This window comes from Stylophora pistillata, chromosome 5 (assembly GCF_964205215.1).
Source record: "Stylophora pistillata chromosome 5, jaStyPist1.2, whole genome shotgun sequence".
NCBI classification, from domain to species: domain Eukaryota; kingdom Metazoa; phylum Cnidaria; class Anthozoa; order Scleractinia; family Pocilloporidae; genus Stylophora; species Stylophora pistillata.
The window spans coordinates 10106360-10124896 of NC_142523.1; the positions used below are offsets into that span (position 1 = coordinate 10106360).

The following is an 18537-nucleotide window of genomic DNA, read 5'->3' on the forward strand; positions in this document are numbered from 1 at the left end:
GGATTTGTAAAAGGAGAAGCCCCACGCCACCTAAGAACAAATTTTTCTCGCGCTATGTTTAGTTAAAAATGTACACAGTTTCGAAATACCCTTCAAGAGTAAAGGAAACCTAGATGAGCGTTTTGAGAAACATATCTCCGGAGTTATTTCTGCAGGAGAGAACCATGAGAAAATAGCGGGCGCACAGAAGAAAATATTGCCTTTAGTAGCACAATCTTATCCGGCTTTGCCAATTTAAACCTCAAGGACATACACATGGGGAAATGACACCTCAAAACTGACCCTTATTATCACATCGCAAAGGAAATTCATCAAGAGATATCCTAATAAGAGCTAAACTTTGAGGGTAGAAGATTTAAAAGAGCTAGCGAATGGTAGGAGACGCACATGCCTATCAACACCTTTCAACGGTCGACTGCCTTTTGCTTTCGGCTTTCCGGCGTGTCGCCTCACGCAAGGTAGAGGTTTTCGTGGATCAAGTGACTCTTTTTATTGCTCTAATTAAACTGTCCTTCATTCAATGATCAAGATAGAAGATTTACCACACAACGCTTGCGATTAGTTAATTTTCCTTCACTTAGGAAAGTAGATTTACAAATTTCCTTGTAGTAGTAACACTATGTAACGCAACACACTAAACGCAACAGTGGGCCTCCTCGCTACGTAAAAGGGTCTCAGACACTATCACTTAAAATGCATAAGACATTTGTACCGTTGGGGCGCATTTGAGCGCGTTTGGTCAGAGCTGTTGATGAAGGATCAAAGTGGCCATGTAAATCTTTGAAAGGCTTCAAACTACGACGTACAACGAATTTGACCTTCTCGAAAACCGGCCTGAAATTACATGCTAAAAAGCAGTGCTTGCGTCTGTCCTTTAGAACGATCGAAGACGGGACAAATACGTAGGAAAAATGCTTTTAAATACTCAGAATATATCATATTATATTTACCTATATTGAAAGAAAAAAGAAACGGCCTAACTGTTAGGAATGTTCAGTCAAAATCTGCCGATTTCTGCCGCTTTTACTGCCATATTGGAAATAACGCTACCACAATGCAATGCAATTGGAGTGCGTACACCGCCTGCTCAGTCCCCAAACTTCGTCGGTTTCTCACTCAGCTTATAATCGTAGTAAATGTTTAACCAAGCTTAAAAGTTCGAAATCCTCAAAAAAAAAAGATAAACAAAGTGTTACAACTGACTGACTTGACTAATGGAGACACTGCTTTTGTAAAGGGTCGGATTAAATGCGGATGCCTCAATGGAATACACTGCAGAGCAATTGAACTACTACAGGATTTGTTACATTGTCACCGATGTACTAGCTGAAGGCCTTCGAACAATCTTCAATCAAGAATGGGACAATCGCTACAAGGCAACCCTGGGAGAATGGAAAGATGAATCGAAAAATGGAAAGGACTTTACGAGCTAAGTCAGAAAGAGAAACGCCCATCTCTTGGCAACCAAAGTCAATGGTGACAGAGCAGAATGGGATTGTACCATGCTGTTTTATGCCATTCTTTATTCCGATTGCATCTGCAGTCTCCATCCAGCTGTTCGGTCAAATGTAGATGATCTCAGAAAATTTCGTAATGAAGACTTTGCGCATATACTAAGAGGCCACTTTTCTAGTGGAAATTTTCAAAATGCGGTTTTAAAGGTGAAGACTGCATTTCATGCACTCTGTCTTCCAACTCAACAAATCCATCAAATCCAAACTCAGACAAAATTTCCCAACGGAAGAGTTAAGAAATGTTCTGAAGAAAGTTTCAACAACAGGTTATGGAGAAGGAAGCAAAACTTGAAGAAAAAGAGAATCAACGACAGACCCTTGAAGAACATTTGCAAACCAAAGTCTTCCCATTTTGAATTCTCCCTCCTGAACCTACACATGACGTCTTCCCTCGCAGATCAGAGGTTGATAGAATCACACAACACCTCATAGAACTCAAAGATGCCAACAAAGACAGCTTAAGCACCTTGTACTTATCCGGAAACCCTGGAAGTGGAAAATCTCAGCTGGCCCGTAATTCCAAAGATCTGAGTCAGTACAGACGAAAAAATTGCAAGTCTCAAGACGCTAATAAGCGCAAAAACTGGGCATTACACGTCGTGGTTGCTGGTAATTGACAATGTAACTATTTCGTCTCATGTATATAAGTACTTGCCAGGTCCAGGAAACCAACAATGGGCAAGGGGCTAGTTGCTGATAACGACACAAGACACCAACTCTATTTCTTTAGAAAGCTCTTTCATTCAGCACATCTCAGTAAGCAAAGGAATGCTGCCTGATGATGCCAGCTCCTTGTTAAGGCTCCTTTCTGGTGTCACTGATAACGAGGTAGAAAAAAAACTTGCACGAACTTTGGACTACCAGCCACTGGCCTTGGCCAGCGACGCCATATATGTAAAAAAAGTTCGAGAAAGTAAAATAGCTTTAAAATTCCGCTGGACTGACTTTCTGAAGAAACTTGAAAAAGGCCAGCGAGGTACAATTATAGACATTCTTGCCGAAAGAAACCCAAGTCACCCAAAAACAATGACCACAGCGACAACACTGACCTTGGAAAAGGTAATGAAATCCGACAGAGTTCTAGATCACTTGTTCATTTTTCTCTCTCTTTGTTCACCACACCCAATACTAAAGGATGTTGTCGTCGACTACATCATGGAAATGGAAAATGAATTGGAAGATAAAGATGCGATTGGGGTAAAGATAAGTCGATGCCCACTGTTATTGTTTGACGAAGAGGAGAGCGGTGTTTACATTAGAGTGCACGGAGTCGTCCATTACGTTATTAATTCAGTAACAAAGAAATCTGCAAAGGATAAGCAAATTAAATGTATACTAAGAGCTGCTTCATCATTCTCCAAATTCGAGGATCAAGATTCTTTAGTCGTTGGCACAAAAAATTGTTCCTCATTTGGTAAAAGTGATTAAAGACTTTGAAGATTTTTTTTTTTGAAGAAAGAATATCTCAAATGGCTCAAATTGATAACTGACTTTCCAGGACCATTCTTAAGTCTTTACAACTCTCGGAAATATGTGCCGGGAGCACTCCCAATATCTAGCGGCAAGAAGCTACTTTTCAGCAGTCCTAGCAATCATCGAGTTAAGAAACCAGAGTAATGAATTAGCAAAAACAATTATTTATCATAAACTGGGCACTGTCCACCAGCAGCTGGGTGACCTAAAGCAGGCAAAAGACTGTTACGAGCGAGCACTGAATGTTTGGCTGAAAAAGCTCGGACCTGAGCATGTTGATGTCGCAGTGTCTTACAATAAACTGGGCACTGTCCACGAGCAGCTGGGTGACCTAAAGCAGGCAAAAGACTGTCAAGAGCGGGCGCTGGATATTGAGCTGAAAAAACTCGGACCTGGGCATATTTCTGTCGCAATGTCTTACAATAACCTAGGCCTTGTCCACCAGCAGCTGGGTGACCTAAAGCAGGCAAAAGACTGTCACGAGAGACCGCTGGATGTTCAGCTGAAAAAGCTCGGACCTGAACATGTTAATGTCGCAATGTCTTACAATAACCTGGGCCTTGTCCACGAGCTGATGGGTGACCTAAAGCAGGCAAAAGACTGTCACGAGCAAGCGATGGATATTCAGCTAAAAAAGCTCGGACCTGCGCATGTTGATGTCGCAATATCTTACAATAACCTGGGCCTTGTCCACGAGCAGCTGGGTGACCTAAAGCAGGCAAAAGACTGTCACGAGCGAGCGCTGGATGTTGGACTGAAAAAGCTCGGACCTAGCCATGTTTCTGTCGCAATGTCTTACAATAACCTGGGCCTTGTCCACGAGCTGATGGGTGACCTAAAGCAGGCAAAAGACTGTCACGAGCGAGCGTTGGATATTAAGCTGAAGAAGCTCGGACCTGGCCATGCTGATGTCGCAATATCTTACAATAACCTGGGCCATGTCCACCGACAGCTGGGTGACCTAAAGCAGGCAAAACACTTTCACGAGCGAGCGCTGGATGTTAAGCTAAAAAAGCTCGGACCTAAGCATGTTTCTGTCGCAAGATCTTACAATAACCTGGGCCTTGTCGACCAGCAGCTAGGTGACCTAAAGCAGGCAAAAGACTGTCACGAGCGAGCGCTGGATGTTTGGCTGAAAAAGCTCGGACCTGGGCATGTTTCTGTCGCAATGTCTTACAATAACCTAAGCACTGTCCACAAGCAGCTGGGTGACCTAAAGCAGGCAAAACACTTTCAAGAGCGAGCGCTGGATGTTAAGCTGAAAAAGATCTGACCTAAGCATTTTTCTGTCGCGATGTCTCATATTAACCTGGGCCTTGTCCTGTCGCAGCTGGGTGACCTAAAGCAGGAAAAAGACTTTCGCGAGCGAGCGCTGGATGTTCAGCTGAAAAAGCTCGGACCTGAGCATGTTTCTGCGCAATGTCTTACAATAACCTCGGCCTTGTCCACTGGCTGCTGGGTGACCTAAAGTAGGCGAAACATTTTCACGAGGGAGCGCTGGATGTTCGGCTGAAAAAGCTCGCACCTGAGCATGTTTCTGTCGCAATGCCTTATGATAACCTGGGCCTTGTCCACGAGCAGCTGGGTAACCTAAGGCAGGCAAAAGACTTTCACTAGCGAGCGCTGGATGTTAAGCTGAAAAAGCTCGGACCTGAGCATGTTTCTGTCGCAATGTCTTACAGTAACCTAGGCCTTGTCCACTCGCAGCTGGATGACTTAAAGCAGGCAAAAGACTGTAACGAGTGAACGCTGGATGTTTGTCTTAAAGTGCTCGGTTCGGAACATGTCTATGTTGCGGATACTTACAAAAACCTGGGTGCTGTGTACAATTATCTTGGCCTCATTCAAGAAGCAATAGAGTGTTATGATCATGCCTTGGCGATTTATGTCAAGAACTTTGGCCTGGACGATGACCAAGTACGTGAGATTCGTTCAGGATGTGCTTGCTCGGCTACAGCAGGAAAGAGAGAGAACAAATAGCCCTGGACCTTTTTGTAAAAAGAAAATATTCTCGTAATTTTTAACTTGCCTGGACAACATTCTGAAAGTATAAACCTTAGCCTGGAAGGTGACGTGGTGAAATTTGTTCAGATTGCACTTGCTGAGCTACATACAACAGAACTGAAGACTAGTAACACAAAAAGTTCAATAATCATAAATTTGTAATTTCTTAGGGCGTCAGTCTCGTTACTCGTAGTTCGGTGAAGATCGAATCGGATCTGAGTGTTCAAACAAAGATATCAAGGCTTCAGTCTAATGCATAGTTATAGGGATTAAGCCAAACAACACCAAATTGTATTGCATTGTAATGTAGAAAATTTAAGAAACAACAGATAATTTTTCTGTAAGCCAGACTTCCATCAATTAACATTGCATGTTAAAGAGCCAATTAGAGTGCGGTCAGTTACCACATTCAAATCTCAGGGACTTTTGCAGGCTCACTCTTTAAACCATAGCAACACTAGACTAAAATGGCAGATTATTTAAAAAGAATTGAAACGCGGTGCGGTTTTTCCCCTAGATTACGATACTAGTAGAGAAATTAAGCTTCAAACTGTCGCCTCAGATTTCTCTCAAAAGGGGCACGAAATATCTTTTTGCACACCATAGTTTCATCCTTGCTGAAATTAACCGTTCTCGTCAAAATGCATTTTGAGTAAGTTCGGCTTCATTTATATCGACACGTGAGCTGGGCAGGCCTGAGCGATAGTTTTTTTTTTTTAATTTTTTTTCCCTAAAAAAACTAGTATTAATGGATCAAGGATATTAAAGCTTTCAAATGTTTAAAAAGTGCGCCATATCAATTAATATAAATTGTTGCTATGGATTTATAGATGTCTATATGACATGCGTAGATGTTATTCAGCTCTGTTTATGTAATATAGGATCAGAATCTAACTCGCTCTCAGGATTTTTGCATAACGTGGAGACATCAGTTGTGATTACTTAAAAAGTCGTCTGTTAGGACATAGTAAGTTTAATTTTCAGTTTTTAATATCCAAGTAATGCTTTAAAACTGAATTTATTTTCATAGTCTAATTCATATAAATCATGAACAATAGTAGCTTTTGGCGTGCTTCAGGTATTGTAATTTTATGATTAAAGGCGAAGAAGCCTACAACACTCTTCAACTATGTAGACTGATTATTAAAGGCGTTATGTAATGGCACTTCTGTAGTTGATGGTGTTGCGTTTTGGTGGTTGAAAAGATTTGTTTTTAGAACAATAGATAAACCTATTAATTCCATTTTGCAAAAACCGCACAAATTCATAGAATCTACATGGCTCTTATCATACTCCATGTGTTAATCATTTTCGCGGCATAAACACGAGCTTGCTGATACACAAAATAAAGCAGAGGTGTAAGCCACCTCACGTAAGGGGCACAGAAATCCGTACATGTGAAATCCTAGCTACGCCACTACTTGCCAACCTAAATAGCCCTTGTTTCCATGAGCGTAAAAAAGCTCTTTCTCATATTCGATGCCCAATCAACCAAGAAATGGTTTAATTTTGTGTCTTGTAGCGCATTCTCTGGAGAGCAATTGTACTTAAGTTTGAGGTGAACAGAGCCTGGCACCAGAGGAAGTCGGCTTGAGCTCCGAAGGACGATTGTCGCTATTGGTTCGCCGCATTCTCCCGCGTGCATGTGTCGTGTTTGTCTCCGCTGACCTGAAAATGGCAAGTATCCTTCAGGCCGTTCTCTAGCTAACAGCTGCTTCCTAACGAACAATACTCCGTTCCCTTTGTTTGAGGATATAGGCCCTTACAGATTGCTCTAGTAAAAGTGGCACGTTATTATTATTACTATTATTGTTTTTTTCTTGCTGAAGTTCCTTTAAGATGGCTCAATAGGGTTTTTTGGCCGGGCGAAGAATGGGTACGAAAATGGCGCGAGCTTTTAAATGGCATCAAATATGTAAACAAACATGGCGGATTCACGCGAGTGCACAATTTATGTCTCATAATCGCGAAGTTTACTTGACGAGAGTGAAACGGCATCGATACTTTCCAGTAATGAGCACAATATTGACAGTGAAAGACCAGAAGTTTACACAACGCCTACACAACTTTCGTAATGGGTCAGGTCGCTTTCGGAAAGTGGAAGCGATCGAAACCAGAAAAGAAACAAAAATAAAAAGGTTACACGGAGGGTTCAAGACGTGGAATGCCAAAAGGAAGCTTCAGCATGATAACATATCCAAGGAAAACGAACCCCCAGCAAAACGAATGACACGGGCACTCGAGGTCAGCACATTTTTCTTTATTCGGGAGTCTTAATTTTTGGTAAGATTTTCCTGTCAAGCTTGTCCTAATTATCGGCCTACCTGTTCTGGTGACTCCAACCCTGATTCCCATCAGCAGAATAAAGCTAAGAGGAAGGCGAACCTGCCACAAGGATCCAGACTGGTGGACTTATAAACCCTTACAGATGGTCTGAAGGAATGCTTATTTTGTCATTACGGTAAATTCTCACTATTTTTAACTGCACTATAGCATATTTTTTTCAGGTCTGATTTTCACTATTGCTTAAATAGTGCTTTACTGCGAAGGATCGTGCAACATAACAAATATTGTGGATGGAGTCTTTTTTCCCTGTTAGTTTACAGTGTATTTTACAATATTTCTAGGCTTTTTGTCTCTTGGCAATGTTATTGAAGAACAGCACAGTGGCTTGGCAAGCACGTTTACTGTTATATGCAGCCAATGCAATGCGGAAAACACCATTAAAACATCAAAAGAGCACAGATCTGGTGCACGTGGTCCATTGACCTTTGATGTGAACACGAGAGCTGCCCTTGGCTGTTTACACACTGGAGTGGGCAACACCCATTTAAACAATTTACTTTCAATCCTCAATGTGCCTGCACTGAACACATCAACTTTTAAAAATCGGGAAAGGGAAGCTGGAAAGGCAATAGAGCTAGTAGCAAAAAGTAGTTGCCAGCAATTCCTAAACCTTGAACGAGAGAAGGCAATTGAAAATGGTAACAGGCCTGATCAGAACAGTTTGGTACCTATTGCCTGTTCTTACGACACGGGGTGGCAGAAACGGGGGCGAGGTTTCAACTCTAAGACCGGACATGCTGCAGTCATGGGCCTTTCAACTGGTAAGGTCCTTGACTACACAACAAAAAATAAAATGTGCCGCTCCTGTGATGAAGCTAAAAAGGGAGGAAAACAACCAAATGACCACGACTGCAGAAGAAATCATTCAGGCTCTTCAAAGTCAATGGAGCCTTTAGCTGCAGTTGAACTTTTCAATAAGGTAACTAAATTAAATGTCAAATTTTCAATTTACACTGGGGATGATGATTCAATGACTGAATCTCACCTAAAGCAAAAGGTACCCTATGGTGTGGAAAAATGGAGTGATACGGTTCACATAAAAAGATCCCTTACAACACGCCTATACAACTTGAGCCAACGAAGTAAGTTCCCCAACAGTTCAGTGTTGTTACAGAAAGTCATAAATTACCTTATCAAATCCTTTACATACTGTATTGCACAAAATAAGGGGGATACTGCAAACATGACATCTGCGATCCAAAGCATTGTGCCTCATGCATTAGGTGACCATACTGGTTGTAGAGAAACATGGTGTCGATACAAGAAAGACCCTTCTCATTATTGTCACAGAGATCTTCCATATGGCAAAGACCTCCAAGGAGATAGCCTTCAATCAGCCCTGAAATCTCTCTTTGATGAATATAGCACAGACATTGTTATAAACAAACTTGCACCTGCAGCAAATTCTCAACGTAACGAGTCTCTGAACAGTGTGGTGGGCTCGAAGAACCCCAAAATTCGCTTTTACGGGGGAAGTGAAAGCAATGATTATCGAGTGTCCTGCAGTGTCTCTCAAGTAAATTTAGGTTACAGGTACATTCCTCAAACTCTAGCGTCACTTAACATAGAGCCAGGTCTTTTCTGTGTAGACCATAATACGAAAATGGACATGAAAAGTTCGAAGGACAAACAGAGGAAATCAACAGTTGCATTCAAGCGACGTCGATCACAATTACACAAACACCAGATTTCAGAAACCTCGAAAAACGAGGGCAAAGAAGGTACCATGTATGAAAGTGGCATTGGCCTGAACCTAACCTCTTCTGCGACAACATTGGAGTTGAACAATTCTGAACTTTCAATCACTGATCTTTATGATATAACCGCTGCTGTCACGAAACAACAAGAACAGTACGAAAATGCAGTTCCGAAATACACTTCGAGACCCACAGTTCAAAAGGAAAAATTTGATGACAGTAAATTTTATCACTTTGTTTTATTTGACATCGAGACAAATTCAACGGGAAAATCAGCAGAAGTATGTCAGCTCACTGCCGTGGATAGGTCAGGTAAACAATTCTCATGCTATATTCTACCAACCAGAGACAGATCCTCACGCGTCAAAGGTCAAAAAACTTACAGTTAAAACTGTCAATGGAATCCGCCGACTTTTCAAAGATAATCGAGTAGTAGAAGCCTTTGAGTTATCGCAAGTACTTAGGCAGTTCTCAACTTTTTTGAGGGCCAGCATAGATACAGCTTCAACACGATCCACAAAGCCTGTTTGCACAATCTTGGCTGGACACAACGCCGCCACATTTGATATTCCAATACTTCTTCGAAACGGTGGCGAAAATTTTATCACGGAGCTCAGTTCCATCAGTTCCATCCTGTTTGCAGACACTCTGACACTGATGAAATCACTCATCAAAAGCAAGCACTCTTCCATCCAAAACGCAGAAGGTAAATTTCCAAAGCCTGGGCAGAGTTCTTTTTACGAACATTTATTTCAAACCACCTTTGATGCCCACGACGCCCTAGAGGACGTGATCGCTCTTCGAAGAATCTTGCTTTCGCCTAGGTTGGCTTTGTCTGATGAAATGCTGGTGAGCAGAAGTTCTGTAATCTCTGTTAAGGACGCCGCCGAAGACCTGAAATATCTTGACAACCGTCATCAGAGACTCCTGTCTTTTCGAGGAAAGCTGTACAACCCAGGTCATGCGGATAGCCCAATAAAGCAAAGCATTGCCGAAAAATTGCTTGCAGTGGCCTAAGATATGAGGATTTTAATATTTTGTACCAACGATTTGGACGGAAAGATCTTGTGTGTATTTTGACGAGACCGCCATCGTCCAGTCGCTCATCGCTTCCAAGGGTCACAAATACGACGAGAATAGTCTCCGCAATTTTGAAACACTTCGAAGAGATTTCCAAGGATTCTGCGGCATAGTGAATTAAGATATGTTCTCAACTGACTTTCAGGTCAAAAGCAGTTTGTACAAAAACGTCAAAGATAATGACCGCCCGTGTTTATACATTCGTCCTCGACAAAACCGCGTGGTTTGAAATTTCGCGCATGCTCAAATAGCGATCTTGGCGAGTTCCTATTCTGATGACGTGATTGTCTTTGAGGTGAGAAAATAGAAAGTTCCCCCTCAGATTTCTCGTATTTCCCTCGGTGAAATTCCTTGAAATTTGGTAGAGATGTTATACCCTTTTAGCTCTCCTAGCTGTGAATTTATCAGAAAACTTTGTACGACAAGTTTTTCGCTCAGCCAAAAACAAGAAAAATGTTAAAAGCGAAAAAACTACCTTGACAACCCCTATTTTTTTCGATTTTAAAAGTTTCGTCTTGTCAGACTCTACCCGGTCGGAGAATAATAGAAAATTTTACTGAAGGAAAATGAAGAAAATTGAAATCAAAGTCAAACAGACGTCAAAAAATGGCGATATTTGAGTAGTTTTAATTTGGGACTAAAAGCCTTGACTTCAGAGGTGACTGTTGTACAGCAAATTTAGGTCCTTGTTTTTTTATGTTTCAGTAGCTTTGATTTGAAAAATAGAAAAAACAACGAGAATATGAACGTTCGATTGATGTCACTGGCGCGCGCTTCGTGATCTTGCATAACCCTATTGAGCCACCTTAAACACTGGAAAGTCTGAAATTAAGTGAAATTCACATCATGCTCAACAAGTCCATCTAAACAGATATCACTCAAGTCAACAAGTCTGGGTTAGATTGCGGGTCGATTTTTTCAGGGGAACATTGCACCTATCACATTTCTGGTTTTCTTGCTTTTGGGAAGTGGTTTTCAGATTTCTAATCTCTAACTGAAAAATTTTTAAGAAGTTATCTTTGTCTTTACTCTCATTTTTGTCCTTCACTTTTTTATTCTGTCATTTTTTTTTTCCATCAAACATATGAACAACTCTTCCTGGACAAAACCACCATTCACTGCAGTAAATGAGCGGGAAAGTAAGAGTAGCATAATTATTCTCATTCCAACGCGCGCCCAGTTAACAACCTCGAAAGTTATATTTGTGTTCTCTCTCTGGAGCTGTGTATGGTCAGGTCCAGTTTTTAAAACATGTTTTTTTTTTGTTCTCATTTAACAAACTACAACTAATGGACAATTATTTTATCACTTCACTCTGACGAAGACAAATAAATGGCTGCTATTAATAACTATTTTGTGTTAATTCACTTCAGTTTTAGTAGCCTTTTCAAAGATCTGATAAATATCATTAATTTAGAATAGAGTAGAATTAATCAAAATGAAAAAATTGATTTAAATGGAGATTTTCATCGCTTCAACATAATTTGTGTCATTTTGAATGGTTGCGTTCAACTGCTGCATCATGAGTGAGAGAGGGGTGCAGTTTGATCTGAAATCAGACACGTGATTTGAAAATGAACGAAAGCGCAGCGCAAGTCCATTTGAAATCACAAGTATATGAATGAAGAATTCTGGGGAGATCACATGGTTTTCAGGGGGAACAGAGCGGTGATCCGTCTTCGCCAACAAATATAAAGAGAAATTTCACCTCAGCAAGCCATGTCTTCCACAAAATATCATCGGAATGAATCAATTTATGGTGAAATAGCAACGAAATAATAAAACAATCCGCAAAGGAGAAAAATTGTAAAGCAAATTCTAATTTCGTTATTAGAGGAGGATAATCAGGTGTCGGCAGAACATCACGCACAATAGTTTTGCCTGGAAACGAAATGGCGTTCGGTTATTTTGAAGTTTTTCAGAACTAATCCTGATAGAAAGGCATTTCAGATTCCAGAGGCACCCTACACTTTTAGGGTTTCGAAAACCCGAGCTTTCATATAGCTCTGAAGATTAAAGGAAGCGTACACCACAAGAAAAGATCACTGAAGCTTAACACTTTCTCGGTAACCAAATCAGTTATCATACAGCTTGTAAGCTAAAGTTCTCCCCAATGGCATGGATAAATTATCATACAGCTTGTCAACTAAAGTTCTCCCCCGGCAATGGCATGGATAAATTATCATACAGCTTGTCAACTAAAGTTCTCCCCAATGGCATGGATAAATTATCATACAGCTTGTCAGCTAAAGTTCCCCGGCAATGGCATGGATAAATTATCATACAGCTTGTCAACTAAAGTTCTCCCCCGGCAATGGCATGGATAAATTATCATACAGCTTGTCAACTAAAGTTCTTCCCCGGCAATGGCATGGATAAATTATCATACAGCTTGTCAACTAAAGTTCTCCCCCGGCAATAGCATGGATAAATTATCATACAGCTTGTCATCTAAAGTTTTCCCCCCGGCAATGGCATGGATAAATTATCATACAGCTTGTCAACTAAAGTTTTCCCCCCGGCAATGGCATGGATAAATTACCATACAGCTTGTCAACTAAAGTTCTCCCCAATGGTATGGATAAATTATCATACAGCTTGTCAACTAAAGTTCTCCCCCGGCGATGGCATGGATAAATTATCATACAGCTTGTCAACTAAAGTTTTCCCCTCGGCAATGGCATGGATAAATTATCATACAGCTTGTCAACTAAAGTTCTCCCCGATGGTATGGATAAATTATCATACAGCTTGTCAACTAAAGTTCTCCCCCGGCGATGGCATGGATAAAATATCATACAGCTTGTCAACTAAAGTTTTCCCCCCGGCAATGGCATGGATACATTATCATACAGCTTGTCAAATAAAGTTCTCCCCAATGGTATGGATAAATTATCATACAGCTTGTCAACTAAAGTTCTCCTCAATGATATGGATAAATTATCATACAGCTTGTCAACTATAGTTCTCCCCAATGGTATGGATAAATTATCATAGAGCTTGTCAACTAAAGGTCTCCCCAATGGTATGAATAGATTATCATACAGCTTGTCAACTAAAGTTCTCCCCCTGTAATGGTATGGATAAGTTATCATACAGCTTGTCAACTAAGGTTCTCCCCACGCAAGGGTATGGGTAAATTATCATACAGCTTGTCAACTAAAGGTCTTCCCCCCCCCCCGGGAATAATGAGCTTAAGATCCTACGACGGCAGACATCTGGGACGGGAAGCGGAAATGAAGTTACTGCCAGAATTACTTCTGGTTGCCGTCGTCTTGAAGTTTCCCGCCGTCGCGGCCTTGTCTGTGACGTGAAGAAAGTCACTTTGCCGTCGCGTCTAGAACGTGAGTAAAGTTTAACAAAACAAAGCCATTTTAACTTACCTTGAGCGAAAATTGTTGGCAATTTTGACAGTCTATTGTTAACAGAAGATGTCTGTGAAATAGCTGAGCAAAAATAAACGATTTGTTCGAGGAAATTTAACTTTATTCGTTTGCCTTTCTCATTAACAGTTCATCACTAGTACTGGGTCGATGTCAACAAAGAAAGCAACCCAGTAAGTTTTACAATTTCACTATTTCTCTTTATTTCAATGAAAAATTTGTAAACTTGTTCTAGCTTTAATTTATGGGCATGATATTAATCCATTTGTCCTTTCTCGAGTTTAACAACAGGGCTTATCTGAGAAAATTCTCGTAATCAACAGTTTCCGTAATTTTTTCTAGCCATAAAAAACGTCTTTGATTCGGCGTGAAACTGATAGTTTGCTGCTGGAAATTGGTTAAACATTTATGAACAAGATAAGATTATACCTGTATTATGCTGTTTTCCATGTTATGATTCAAATTTTCCTGTGTTTAAAAGTTTCAAACCAGTTTTTATTCGGGTCGTCCTTTGTCTCGCATCTATTACAAAAGACCGACAGAGGGAAACAAAAAATCAACGTCGTTTGAGCATTTTTAAACCAAAAAAATTTGAACCACGACATACATAAACAAGAATGCTCTGATTTATTTTAGAGAGTTCTGAACTGAACTAAGTGGTTGAAATTGAAGCTCAGTTAGCAGACTCACCAGGATTTTTTAAATATAAGTTATATTTTCTCAAAATATAGATCCAACATGGAGTGGACAGATGACCATGACCACTCTTTCTGTCAAGAAATATTTCACTTGGAAATTCAGTTGTCATCATTGCATCTTCCCCTGGTACCACAACCCCAAGCAAGGCAATAGTCATGCCTGTAGCTACAATAGCATCCAGGACCTAGCGACTTGCAGTGAGGGCAAATGCTGGCTGAAATAGGAACACAGAAACAAATAATTGATATGGAGATAAAAGTCTTCGTAATGTGTTTGTTAATTATATTGATTTACTGAATGACTGACCGCTGACTGACTGACTCGCTGACTCACTGAATGAATGATTGATTGGCTGACTGACAAGCTGACTAACTGATATTGATTGATCAATGACGAGATTCATCGATTGATCGATTGAACCGTAGCAGCTACAGCAGCCATCAGATTAAGGAGCCGAAGATAGTTTTCAAAACATACGAGCAAACTTCCTGAGGCGCAGGAAAACGGAAGTGAACAATTCATGACCGGTTTTAGCTTTTCACCTCATTGGTGAGGTAAGTTTTATAGACAAATCGCCGATTTTAGAAAATCAAGAATAACATATTAAAGTTAGGTAGAGTCCACAACTTACGTTCACCGCGTTTCCAAACAGATCCGTCCATTGGAATTTCATTTAACTCTGAAAAATCAAACGTAGGTAGGAGAATAAATAGTGAATAAATAATGAAAGAGAGTGGGGTTCAATTTGATGCGAAATCAGACGCAGCGTGGGTCGATTTGAAATCACAAGTACTTTAATGAAGGATTTTGGAGGATCACATGGTTTTCAGGTGAACCAGAGGAGTGATCCGTCTTCGCCAAAAGAGTTTAAAGAGGGGGGCTATAGAAAATTGACTTCCAATCAACTGCCAATAAGAAAGGATCATAAGAGTAAAAAAAGAACGGGGGGGGGGGAATTTTATCGTGACACAACCAAAATCTTCTAATCCCCTCTTAAGCACAAAATAATGAACGGTCCCTTCGTTTATCTTTTGGAACAAAATTACCCTTGATAGGAATTTTTCCCACTTGCCAGGTTTCGCTCTACTTAAAATACTCAATTGACTAGACTGGGTTCAATTCACATCAACGGACTGATTTACCTGAGATATCTCTTTCCGTTTCCTTCGGAAAGCCTCTTATTTCATCTTAAAAACGGAAAATCAAAATCAGTGGAATCAAAAGGCAATCATTTTTATCCCAAACCATTCATGATGCATGTGTAGTAACTGTGTGATGTATGAAGAGTATAACACACTTTTAGGAACTATGCGTCGATCAATTCTAAACTTCAAAATCCTCCCTCCCCTCCCCGGGCAATTCCTAAGCATTTACATTTTTGAAGATTCGCTCGTTTAAATTCCCCAGCGCTCTTCAGGCCAAAACTGCTTTCAATCCCCCCCCCCCTCCCACCATGATTCTGTGTGAAACCACCGAATGCTGTAGAATTTAGAAAAGTTACATATTAGTTGTTGAGGCTGCTGTTTTGTTTTTGGCTTGTTGCTCACTCGAGGACCATTACAATATTTAATTTTTTGGAAATTTTACGAAGGCTGGCTTAAGACACCTCGGGAATAGTTTTCTACCTATAAATGATAACAATTCAAATCAAATCCCAGCAACGACTGAAAAAAAAATTACAATAAAATAATTTGTTCTTAGCCGTCATTTGAAGGTAAGTTAGATCTACTTCGAAAATGTACACCATCGACATGGTGGTGGCCAATCGATTTGTTTTCGTTGGATCGATTTTTGAGCGCGCGCAAAACGTCTCAACTCACAAAAAAATTGAAAAACAAGTCAAGGCAATCATTTTCATCACAAAACATTCATGCATGTCTGGTAACTGTGTGATAAATGAAGAGTATTAGGAATCATTTTGTGCCCCTAATCATGTCAAGAAAAAATGCGCGGAAACCCCTGCGATTGCGCGCGCGCGCGCGCGCAAAATGTCTCAACTCGAAAGAAAAAACACAATCATGACATTAAGAGAAATTATTTGATCGTCGCTAACGTTATTTCGAGACAATTTTAACATCTACGTCAAAATAGAAACTAAGAAAATGGATGAGAGTGGTGAGTCTTTCCTCTTCTTCAACCAACTTGAAGCGCGCCAAAACGGTCTCAGCCTATGTTAGCTAAATATCGGTAGGATGAAGAAAAAGAAGAGCAGAAATGCAGGCTTTACTTTTTTCTTCGGATTTTAAAACTATTCAAAATTGTATCTTCAAAACCTTCATAGAGTGCCAAAATATTTGGAACCTTTTAACTTTTTTCGAACTTTAAGTCTACTGATCGAAAGGCGTCAACTCGGCTGATTATGCGCGCTGGGTGAGGATCTATAAATATATCTACCACTCTGCCAACTCGAAATAAAATGTTCTTACCTTCAGTCTCACGAAGAAATGGCACTCTAGCGGCCGAGCAGACGCTAAAGTGAAGAACTAAGGCAATGACGAAGCCGTTCATCTTTTCTGCAGAATAATCGTGCGACCAGAAGATCAAACGCGAGGAGACTCTTCTTCACCAAAGTCGAAGTGAAAACTGAGCTAGCTCTTTTTTCCTGAACTTATTTATGTACGTTTTGAAAATAAATTTTTTATTAAAAAATAATCATGCTTTTGTATAAGTTTAGCGGACTGCAACCAAACCTCATTCTTTTATTCTTCGTACTCCTGCAAGAAATGACCGCCATTTTTACTCACAAGTGTGAGCAGCCAGTTTTATTTCTAAAAGATATTTGACATCGATTTACGTCAGTGTAAATAGTCTTGTTAAAAATCCGACATTTCTTTGTAAATTTTGAGGAATGCGTATAGGAAAAAAAAAACGTTTACGCGGAAAACTATAATTAGCCCAATTGTGATATTAATGGCGCGATATCTTTGCCGAGAATTTTCAGTATAAAAGACATCCTCAAGGGAAAAAAATCATTTCAATGTACTTTTGTGCTGGTTTGGTAGATCGCGACTAATCCACAATCTGTTTATTCTTTGCACAGTTCAGCGAGCAAAGCGCGCCATTTCTATCCATTCGGTGCGTCTAAACCAATTTTGTCACTCATATGCTCTTCTGCTTTTTATCAAATCTAGTTTTCAATCATCTGAAATATATTACTCATCCAGCATGAGGTAAACCCAGCTAGTTTAGAAAAATATAGAAAGTTATCCGTAGTTTTGAGCCACCAAGGTATTGAGTGCTACTACGTAATGTTTTTCATATTGACTAGTCGTGTATAACACCATTGTAATGTAAAGGACACCCCAATTAAAATGGCTAGAAAAAAGGGATGTCATTGTACTATTGTTGTGGTGTAGCCGACTGCGACTAATCGCTTTTTTTTTTATGTGTGCACGCATTGACTATCAAAGCCCCCTTTTTTAATCGATTTGTGCCTCTCACCAGTTTCGCTTTGTAATGACTATTTTGTGTCGATTTAGATGTTGTTGCCTATTCGGACCTGTCCGAAGACATGATATTAATCATCTATTTAGTATGAAGATGTATTCAAACTTAGAAACGAAATCAATTTAGTTAAAGACTACCCAATTGCTATAACATAATTACTATCGTTATGAATGGTCGCGCTCATCTACAGACTACATACTCTGACCTGCTTCCAATTATTGTGGAACCGGTCCGCAATAGACTTACCATATCCGTCTTGACACCTATACAAACTTAATAACTTAAAGAAACAATGGCTAGTTCATGTATTTTTCATTTTACGGGCGGTAGGTTGACGTTTTGCGTAGTAACTTTCAAAAACCAGAAACCTGATGTGGTTAGGCGGGAAATTTATTATTTTCAAACTATCGCGCCCCAAGTAAATAATATTCATCTAGTTTCAACTGCCAAGGTCAGACATAGATTTTTTTTCCAAGCATCTCAGTAGGCCAGAATATTAAACTCATGAATGTAATTGGTAAATCGCGCGCTTTCAATTAGTCCAGCTTTTTACAGTACGGATCACGGTAAAACGGAACTAAGAAAAGTGGCTATAAAAATATGAATAAGTTATTCATGGGCTTTTTCGGAGATTTAACGTCTCGCTCCAGTTATTTGTTTGCCTTCAGCGTCACCTGCTTTGTGTTCTTATCTTATCCTTCTCTAGCTACCCACCGTCGTTAACGATACCTTGCGAACTGAGGGGGTAGGGGAAGTATCCCTACCCCCTCACAAGAAGGAACTACTGTGAGTCATAAGTGACGTTCTCATTACGTCATGGCGGTCATAATGGTTACCAAAACAACAGAATGGCGGCCAAGTCAGCGCTTTTGAACTTGAATTTTTTTCAGGTGT

General features: G+C 40.2%; 1 pseudogene; it reads left to right on the plus strand.

The window, feature by feature from the left end:
• The first annotated feature begins 8205 nt into the window (after positions 1 to 8205).
• Positions 8206 to 10254, plus strand: LOC148730188 (uncharacterized; annotated as a pseudogene).
• The last annotated feature ends 8283 nt before the right edge of the window (positions 10255 to 18537 follow it).